The 9,928-nt window shown below is 41.1% G+C and overlaps 1 long non-coding RNA gene across 1 annotated transcript; it reads right to left on the bottom strand.

The window, feature by feature from the left end:
- Positions 1–7,440, bottom strand: LOC116860377. The gene is made up of 3 exons (XR_004381308.1): positions 7,401–7,440; positions 6,779–6,860; positions 1–108 (listed from the first exon to the last, which is right to left on the bottom strand). It is a non-coding gene; the product is annotated as an uncharacterized LOC116860377 (long non-coding RNA).
- Between the last annotated feature and the right edge of the window lie 2,488 nt (positions 7,441–9,928).

Here is a 9,928-nt window from a genome sequence, read left to right as displayed (position 1 = left end):
CTCTCTTCCTGTTTTCTCACTGTGTCCTCACAATGGCCTCTCCTGGGGCATGCATGTGTAGAAAGAGAAGGATCGTTCTCTTTTCTTCTTCTCATAAGGCCACCAGTCCTACAGGATGACCCCACTTTTATGACCTCAAGTAACTTTACCTCCTAAAAGCCCTATCTTTAACAAATGACTGGGGGTGGGGTTCAGTTCAGTCCACATCCCCTGGGATTTTGAAGCTCTTCAGACCCAAGTCCAGATGTACTGAATTAGATCCTCTGGGAGTAAGGACCAAGAATCCATGTTGTAACAAAATTCTATAGGTGGTTCTTGTGCACAAATTTGAGGATCACTGGCCTAGGCCACTTACTATTATGCGAGGCCTCCCATTGAATCACCTGGGGAATTTTTAAACCTTTGATGTCTGGGGTCTAATTTCAGAGATTTCCATTTGTTACAGGGTGCTTATGCTAAGCAAGTTTTAAAGCAGTGCAGGTAAATCCAATCTGAGAAGCACTGGTGTAAAAGATCACTAGGGGTCTTTCAGTCCTAAAACAGTATGGATTTTAATATAATGACATATACATGAAATATAATATAATCTGGATATTGTACATCAAAAGGAAAGTAATAGGATAGCTCTATTTTATAGTTGCAGATACAAACACATTTGTTAATCCCTTTTTATTAATGAGGTGATGTAGCGTATCAAATAGCATTTTTTTTTTAAGAATTGCTATTTTGATAGTACATTTGCTAGATACATGGTTCTTTTTTCTTCATAAAAATTAAAGATTTATTTGATGGTCAGTGTCTTTCCACTGTATAAGACTAAATGAGGGTTTGGATAGTAGCCAGATGCTTATGAGATATTTTAAAAGAATCTTACAGGGGTGCCTGGGTGACTTAGTCAGTTGAGGTCATGATCTCCGTGTCTGGGGATCGAGCCCAGCATAAAGTCTCTGTGCTCAGTGTGGAGTCTGCTTGTCCCTTTCTGCCCCTCGCCCTGCTTGTGCTCTGTCTCAAATAAATAAATAAAATCTTTAATTAAAAAAAAAAGAATCTTACAAATTTAGAGTCTAGGGGTAATTCTAAGAAACAAACATATGGTTATTTTGTAAATCTCAATAAGGTCATTCAACCATATAAATAAAAGAACTATGGGTATTTCTTAGTATTAAAACTTATGTTCTGAATTATGTAATTTCAAAATCTCCTTCAATACTAGGATATAAATCACTCTAGGATAAAAACTGTAGATGTCACTTTGCCCAAATATGTAACAGTTATATAAAAATGAAATTTTAAAACATCTCAAATTACCAGAGGTCTGACCAGTGAATTTAATTGTAATACTGTCAGCACAAAAGTTAGCACATAAGAGTAGAAAACACAACCTTTAGATATTTTTTCTTTTTCTCTCCCAGGCACATGAAACAGTTAAAAACAATTAAAAGCTTTGAACTCATCAGACAGGAACAAGTAACTCACGAATCAAAACTAACAATCTCCTTAACAGTCCTGGGGTTCAATAGGAGAGTTATTACGAATAGTATTTGAGCAGATGGCTTAGTTAGAATTTTGTTCTAATGAGGCCAAGGTGGCAACATTTTCAAACATAAACATGCTAAATATCCATACTAGTGGTCACAAAGCAACAAGAGAATTAACATCAGATTGGTACATCTACTCAAAAATCCAAACTCTGGGATGTCTGCGTGACTCAGTTGGTTAAGTGCCTTTGGCTCAGGTCGTGATCCCAGGGTCCTAGGATGGGGTCCCACATAGGGCTCCCTGCTCAGTGGGGAGCCTGCTTCTCCTTCTGCCTGCTCTGCCTGCTGCTCCCCCTGCTTGTACTCTCTCTCTGACAAATAAATAAAATCTTAAAAAAAACAAAACCATACTCTGTTGGAAGGGGGCTAATTGTGTCACCTTCATTTACGACTTCTTCAAAAACGAGCTTTCAAAGATTTTCTGCATCTTTCAATAAATCAACACTACCGGGGAAATTATAAATGAAATGCTAGAGGACATGCCAAGGTGTGACTTTCAGGACGTCTGGGTGGCTCAGTTGGTTAAATATCTGACTTCTGCTCAGATCAATATCCCAGCATTCTGAGACAGAGTCCTGCATGAGGCTCCTTGCTCAGTGTGGAGCCTGCTTCTGCCTTCTTTTTGCCCCTCCCCCCTGCCCATGCTCGCTCTCTCTCTCTCTCTGATAAAAAAATAAAATCTTTAAAAAAAAAAAAAAAGATGTGACTTTCTTTCCATATGTGGATATAGGATACTATTCATTCTCTGTAAGCAAGTTTATAAGTAAAACATAATGTGGTGGGCAATTGTTTGAAAATGATGTTGCCATATGAATTTTGTTTTTATTGGATCCCACTAAGAATGACCATGGCCTAGCAATTAACCTAAAAGATTTTGCTTCACAAGTCAATGATATCATTTTATGAGGAAAGCAAGCTATACCAACACTTAGAACCACAGATGAGTGGAGATTAACAAATGCTGGAAGGGAAAAGAAATATTATAGAATTCTAATTTGTAATAATACTGCAAAACTCCCAGATGTTGCCACTTAACCACATCACCCGTTATATATACTGTATTGAAATGAAAGATCTGTATTACAGTTTCTATTTTGAGAGTGAAAGAATAGTACTGAATTTGCATGCCCCTCACCAATCAGATGTCATTCTTTGAAAGCTAAGAAGCTTCCATATGTAGAACTCTTCCATATGTAGAAAATAGTATTTACTACATATAGGAAACAAGACATATGACTACAGTAGCTGACCTAAAATTATAAATAGGAAGAAAGATATATTTAATTTAAATTTGATCATCATGGTTGACAATGACTACTAAAATTCATTAATAATGGTAACAATGGTTATTTTAAAATAACATTTTACTACTAAGAAGCTGGACAAAATAAACATTCACTTTCAGTTAGGAAGTTGCTGAAACACCATTCTAAACATAAAATTTTGTTTTTGTCACAAGAAGCATTGTCAGTTAGAACTAGAACTATCTGTATTTTCTTAGTTCAGAAATATATAAGCAAGTCCTATTTGCCAGCTTTACCAGAAACTGAAGCAGAATATGTCCGTCTTTCTTTCCCTGATAAGCAGAATTGGTGTAAGGAAGGATAAATCAGAAAATGTAAATTATTTTTGGCCTCAATCTTTGTATGTGACTTCTGCTGCTTTGACATTGAGATAGCAAACAGTGGCTCAGTTATTCTGGATCAACAATTTTAAAAGTGCCACATTCTATATCCTGAGTGAAGCATCCACTTCTGACTGAAGACTTAAGTGGGTGACTGAAGCAGAATTATGTTCTGCTTTTATATATCATTAGAAAGTTTTTCCTTTAAATTTCCATTACTGGTTTGGTAGTCCTACTGCTCAGAAGTACAAACAAGTCTCATTGGCTACGGACCTTCAAGTACATGCTTGAGGCATGACACATGAAAGACCATGTCTGAACAGGTGTCCAAACTTTTCTACAAACTCTTTCATTTAATGCACCACTGACAGTCTGGTCCCATCAAGGCAAGCCCTCGAGGAGCTGGCATTCCGTCTGCCTCTTCTGCTGAATGGCTTCAGTGAGGAGGAACATCAGCCAGGTCTCGCCCAGAGAGCTTGGAGCCATCCAAGCCAAGGCCTCTGATAATTTATCATGATGTCCATAAGACTTAGTATCAGCCCTCTCCCCATTTTTTATGTCTCTCCGCACAGTTTTAAAAGGCAAAAAACTAACATGGGAGTTGTGGGAAGAAGTTGTGAAAGAAGGATTCTGTCACATCTGCAAACTTAGAGGAAGTGTTCCCTATTCAGTCTACCAAGAAATCATAAGAATAGTTACAAAGTCTAATAATCAGTTTCTGACTGTTACCCTGAGGCAGATTTTCTTCAAACATTTTAAAGCTAAAAACTAATATGGGTATATAGCTGATGAGAAAGATACAGAAATAGAAATAGAAATAAGACAGTTTCAGAAACTGATATTACATTTTCCATTTTAGTCTTTCATTTAGAGCTTTTATTTATTTATTTGACAGAGATCACAAGTAGGCGAAGAGGCAGGCAGAGAGAGAGAGAGAGGGAAGCAGGCTCCCTGCTGAGCAGAGAGCCCAATGCGGGGCTCAATCCCAGGACCCTGGGATCATGACCTGAGCTGAAGGCAGAGGCTTAACCCACTGAGCCACCCAGGTGCCCCATCTCTCTTTCATTTAAAAAGACAGAGTAAATCTAAGGAACCCAGAATGATATACATGAAAACGCAAAGACATTAGTCAGGTATTTCTTTGTGTCTTCACTGACTTTGACACACATAAATGGATTTTCATACATTTTGGAAACGCAGATACATGGATCTCAACAGACTTGGAATCATCCAGGGAAGTAGGTTCCTGGAATGCACCATTTAGAGCAGCAAATATTCCTATGGAGGTGGGGAGAGGGTTCTAGAAATATTTTGGATGCTACCAATAACATTATTTTTTAAAAAATTCTCAAATGGTTTGGGGCACCTGGGTGGCTCAGACTGTTGAGGGTCCAACTCTTCATTTCCTCTCAGGCCATGATCTCAAGGTCCTGAGACTGAGCTTTGCATTGGCTCAAGCTCAGCGCTGAGTCTGCTTGGGATTCTCTCTCCCTACCTCTACCTCTGCCCCTCCCCCTGCTTACACACACTAAATAAATAAATGAACGAATAAATAAATAGATAAAATCTTTAAAATTCTCAAATAGTTTATTAAAGGATAAGAGAGAAGGAAAATATTTTTGGTTTTGGTTTAAAAAAGTTTTATATAAACAAGTCTCTACTGATGCCATGTAAAAAATAAATAAATAAATACCTTGTTTTTATGGTTAAAGGGCAGGAACCAGGGAGTGGCTCTCTACCCATCAGCACTTGATCCTTCAGAAGAGTGAGCTAGTACTTGAAAAGGGAAGAAAAACAACACTGTTTGGTAGATGCCAGAGAAAATCAGGATGTGTAGACATTTGGGGTGGGGGGAACATGATTAAGGAATTTCTAAGGTTCACACTTCTTAATTAGCTAGACAGTTTTTGTTTATTTGTTAGTTTTTTAAGCCATGCTTTGGAAAAATACCAAGACCTCACAAAACCACAGCTCTGTGCAGAGTCAAAGCTAGTAATTAATGTGAGATGGTGAAAAGGGGAGACAGCAGCTTAGGCTCAAAGATGGCTTTTTAGTAATGAATTTTGGAAGCACCAGCTATGCAGACAGGAACCTGTGAGCAGAAACTGCAGTAGGGGCAGTAGGTGGTGAAACTTGCTATGCCCCAGACTTGCAGGACCCCTGAAACACTCAGTAGAGCTACTGCAGCTAAACATAGGCAGCATGGGTGAGAGACGCTAGCACAGGATGGGGATCCAAGTATATGTGATTCAGAGACATCCTGGCTCTGCCATCAATTCTGGTGACCTAAATAAGTCACTTCACCCACCTGGGTGCCAGTATCCTCATTTATGAAATGAAAGGGTTGTATCATCTACAATATTCTTTGAACTTTAGAATTATATGACTCAAAAGTTCCCTGGCTCATGGGACAAATACCTTCCAGATCAGAACTGTGCAGCAGAAATACAATGCAAGCTGCATATGTAATTTTAAATGTTTGGTAGCAACATTAAAATATGTAAAAGATGGGCACTTGGCTGGCTCAGTCAGTAGAGCATGTGGCTCCTTTTTTTTTTTTTTTTTTTTAAGAATTTATTTATTTGTTTAACAGAGACACAGCCAGGACCCTGGGATCATGACCCGAGCTGAAGGCAGACGCCTAACAACTGAACCACCCAGGTGCCCTGAGCATGTGACTCTTGATCTCAGGATTGTAAGTTTGAGCCCCACACCGAGTAGAGATTACTTAAAATAAAATCATAAAAAAAAAAAAAAGATTACAGAACTTTCATGATGTCGTCGTCTATATACAATAAATAAATATGTACAAGGAAACAGGTGAAATCAGGTTTTATAAAATTTCTGCATGACCCAATATGTTTCAAATATTGTATGTCAACATGTCTTTGAAATCTCAAGTACCTACTCATACTTGAAATGCTCAGTGGCCATCCACGGCTAGTGGCTACCACCTACCAGACTGGACAACATTGCTACAGACAGTAGTGCAAAGTTCGTAAGTTAAGGGAAGGAGCTACATTTCTCTTTGATGCTCTGGGCCAGGTTCCAAAGTCTGGCTATTCACCAAAATTACTGGAGGAACTATATTTGTATCTTTAAATTTATATTTATATTTATATTATTTATATTTCTGAACCTCCCCGTTCCTCAGGGATGGGTCATATCTTAGAAAAATCTCACCAGATAAATCTGATGTACAGCCAGTTCATACCAATCTACAGGCACGTGTTTGAAAATCTCTTTACTGACCGAATTAAGCCTTCATGCTGCTCAGAGGTGGGTGAAATAAAGGAAGCAGCGGTCATGTGGTTAGTCTCCCCGCCAGAGACTCTGCAGATAGTTATCAAAGGACTAGCTGCTGTCTACTCAGTGGGCTGGAAGATTTCAACACTAATCCTGATAGCATAGGGTGCTTTCAGTTACTGAAGACTATTTAACTTTTCCAGGTTAAAAGGTATTAAAGAACAATGAGCTGATGTTCCAAAACAAAGAAGACCAGATTCCACTCTGCCAGGACACGTCCAGCTGGAGGCTTGAAGGAGCTGCATCTATTTCTGATCTGTTTGACATTTCTGTGTACACTAGCTGCCCTCAGTCTAGAACAGATTCTCACCTTCAGACGTCCTTGGTTGAGTGGTAACAGAGCAGCTGAGAAAACTTTTCAGAGTGAAGAGTCCCATAATACTTTCATTTCACTGACATGAAAAAAATGGGTTAATGTATTAGAAGTCTCCCTTCTAGACTTCCATAATCATTTAAGCATGGACAAAGGAGGCTACCAGGGAATTTTCAAAAAACAGTTATGTTGAAATTAGGTTGACTGAGCTCTAGCCAATGTTCTCCCAAAGGGAAAAGAAAGGAGTCTTCAATGTAGATGAGGGTATTTGTGGCTTCACTGGAGCAGAAGGCTGAAAAGTATCAGCCACAAAACAACAGATGAGCCCAAAATGGTGACATAAGAGCACGCAGTCTCCTGCCCCCGCAACACAGATCAACAATCAGACAGCTATTCGCAAACAAAAGGAGCTCTAGGAGAGCTCTGGCATCCACTCAAGAAACTTGAACTACACAGTGGAAGAAAACACCTGAAATCGCACAAGAAGGTAGTGAAGACAGCTTCATTTTCCTACATCATCCCACCTCCAGCCAGCACCGCGCTAGCCAAGAGGGCACTTCCCAGGTAGAAAGAGTTCCCTTTGTCAGAAAAAGCATAGTGGGGTGAGCAATCAGCTTACCCAGCCTTTGGGGGCACCACTCATAGGTCCTCCTTTGGTTTCACCCTCCAAAGTCCAGCACAGCAGAGACAGACAGAGACAGCTAGGAATGCAGGCGCTACCAGTAGTAGTCATGCAGCAGGAGCAATCGCAGTTCACAGGGGCCTGATTTGCAGACTAATCCAGCAGTTTGCTACTGAAGAAACTAATGGTCAGCACAGATGCAACAGAAACCCTGAGGATTTCACCAGATTTCATCCCACAGGTGTTCTCATTTGGAGATGCCAGCCACCTGAGTCTGTCTGCTACCCACCCCCCACCCCCGGCACTTCAGCCCCCCATCAGAGACTGGAACTACACCAGCAATCAGCCCAGGCCTCTGCAGCTGCAAGAACACAAGACACCGGCACAAACCCCCACAGCTGACTCCCAGTGCTGTGTACACACTCAGTTAGCCACTCTGTGCACGTGCACCCAATGGCCTGCCAACTGTCCCTAACCTCAGCTGCCATGTGCATACCCAGGGAGAGACTGTGGAGCCACAGGGGCAGGGTCTCCCCACCTGCTTACGGGCCCAGATCAGGCCCTGCTCTTTGTCCTAGCCTACACCACTGTGCTTACTTGCCGTCAGTCCCTACAGCTATACACCAGTGTGCCCCTGCAGGCACAAGCCTGGGGGCAACTGTGCAGCCATGGAAGAACATGCCAACAGCCAGGGCCCCTGCAGATGCCCCAACCAACGTTGCCTGTCTCCCCTCACCACCCCCCACAACTATATGTAGTACAACAAGCTCTTGCCGTTACACAGGCACCTGCAGCTGGCCCCAGTAGAGGAGTATGTGCACATCACCAGCTCCAACCACCACTGCTGCCTGCCCTGCTCCCTAGCCACTGGACCTGAAGACCACCGAGAACCTCAACAGCCCTTGCAGCTACTATGGACACCCACTGTTTGCACCAAGTACCACACAGTTGTCAATGATATTCACCACAGTAGCCTGAGCAAAAAAGATATTAGGTCCTTCTCACCCCCAACCTAGTGCTGCCACATGCCTTCAAGGTCTGTGCCCAGTGCCACCAGACCTGGGGGCTCTAGTGTGCCCCACCCATAGGTGAAAATCTTTCCTTAATCAAGTCAGTCTATAAAATCTGGAAGAGGTGATTTTTTTTCCAAATACACAGATACCTACACAAGGCCACAGAGATCACAAAGAATTAGGGAAATGTGACTCTACCAAAGGAATACAGTAAAACCCTTAGTAACTGGTCCTAAAGAATTTCCCAACAAAGAATTTAAAATCATTGTCCTGAGGATGCTCAGAGAGCTACAAGAGAACACCAATAGAAAATTTAACAATATCAGTACAAGAACAAGAGTTCAAACAAGAACAAATGAGTTCAAAAAAAGATATAGAAAACATCATTTTTAAAAAAAAGATTTTATTTATTTACCTGACAGAGAGAGACAGCAAGAGAGAGAACACAAACGGGGAGTGGGAACGGGAGAAGCAGGAAGGCTCCCTGCTTGCCAACAACACAGGGCTCGATCCCAGGACGCTGGGACTATGACCCAAGCTGAAGGCAGACACCCAATGACTGAGCCACCCAGGTGATATTAAAAAAAAAAAAAACCCAAACTTTGGAGTTGAAGAATACATGACTGAGCTAAAGAACTGAATAGAGAGCTTCAGTAGCAGAGTTAACCGGGAAGAATCAATGATCTACAAAACAGGGGCGCCTGGGTGGCTCGGTGGGTTAAAACCTCTGCCTTTGGCTCAGGTCATGATGCCATGGTCCTGGGATCAAGCCCCGCATCAGCCTCTCTGCTCAGCAGGGAGCCTGCTTCCCTTCCTCTCTCTCTGCCTGCCTCTCTGCCTACTTGTGATCTCTGTCAAATAAACAAATAAAAATCTTTAAAAAAATGATCTAGAAAACAGATCAATCAAATGATTTAATCAGAGAATAAAAAGAAAAAAGAAAAAAAGGAATGAAGAATACCTATGGGCCTTATAGAACACAATTCCAAGAAACAATGTTTGGGTCACTGGAGCCCCAGAAGAAGAGAGGAAGCAAGGAGTAGAAAGCTTATTTAAAGACATAATGGCCGGGAACATCCCAAACCTGGGGAAAGAGTCACAGATCCAAGTTCATGAAGCTAATAGGTCACCCCCAAAACGTAAATCCAAAATAATCTTATCCAAGACAATTATAACAAAACTGTCCAGGGGTGCCTGGGTGGCTCTCAGTTAAATGTCTAACTCTTGTCTCAGCTCAGGTCTTGATCTCAGGGTCGTGAGCTCCAGCCCTGCGTTGGGCTCTCTGCTGGCGATGGAGCTTACTTTAAAAAAAGAAAATAAATAAAATAAATAGATAAAACATAAACAATTTTTAGAAGACATAGAGAGTCTGGATGGGTAAAACAAAAAAAAAACAAGATCCAGTTATTTGCTGCCTACAACAGACTCACTTCAGCTTTAAGAATATGTTGGTTCAAAGTGAAGGGATAGAGATATCTCATGCAAATGGAAACAGAGCAAAGTAGGGGTAGC

This window comes from Lontra canadensis, unplaced genomic scaffold (assembly GCF_010015895.1).
Source record: "Lontra canadensis isolate GAN:19392208 unplaced genomic scaffold, GSC_riverotter_1.0 scaffold175, whole genome shotgun sequence".
In the NCBI taxonomy this organism is placed as follows: domain Eukaryota; kingdom Metazoa; phylum Chordata; class Mammalia; order Carnivora; family Mustelidae; genus Lontra; species Lontra canadensis.
Note: the sequence above shows the minus strand (reverse complement) of the source record. Positions and strands in the feature narration are given on the sequence as shown.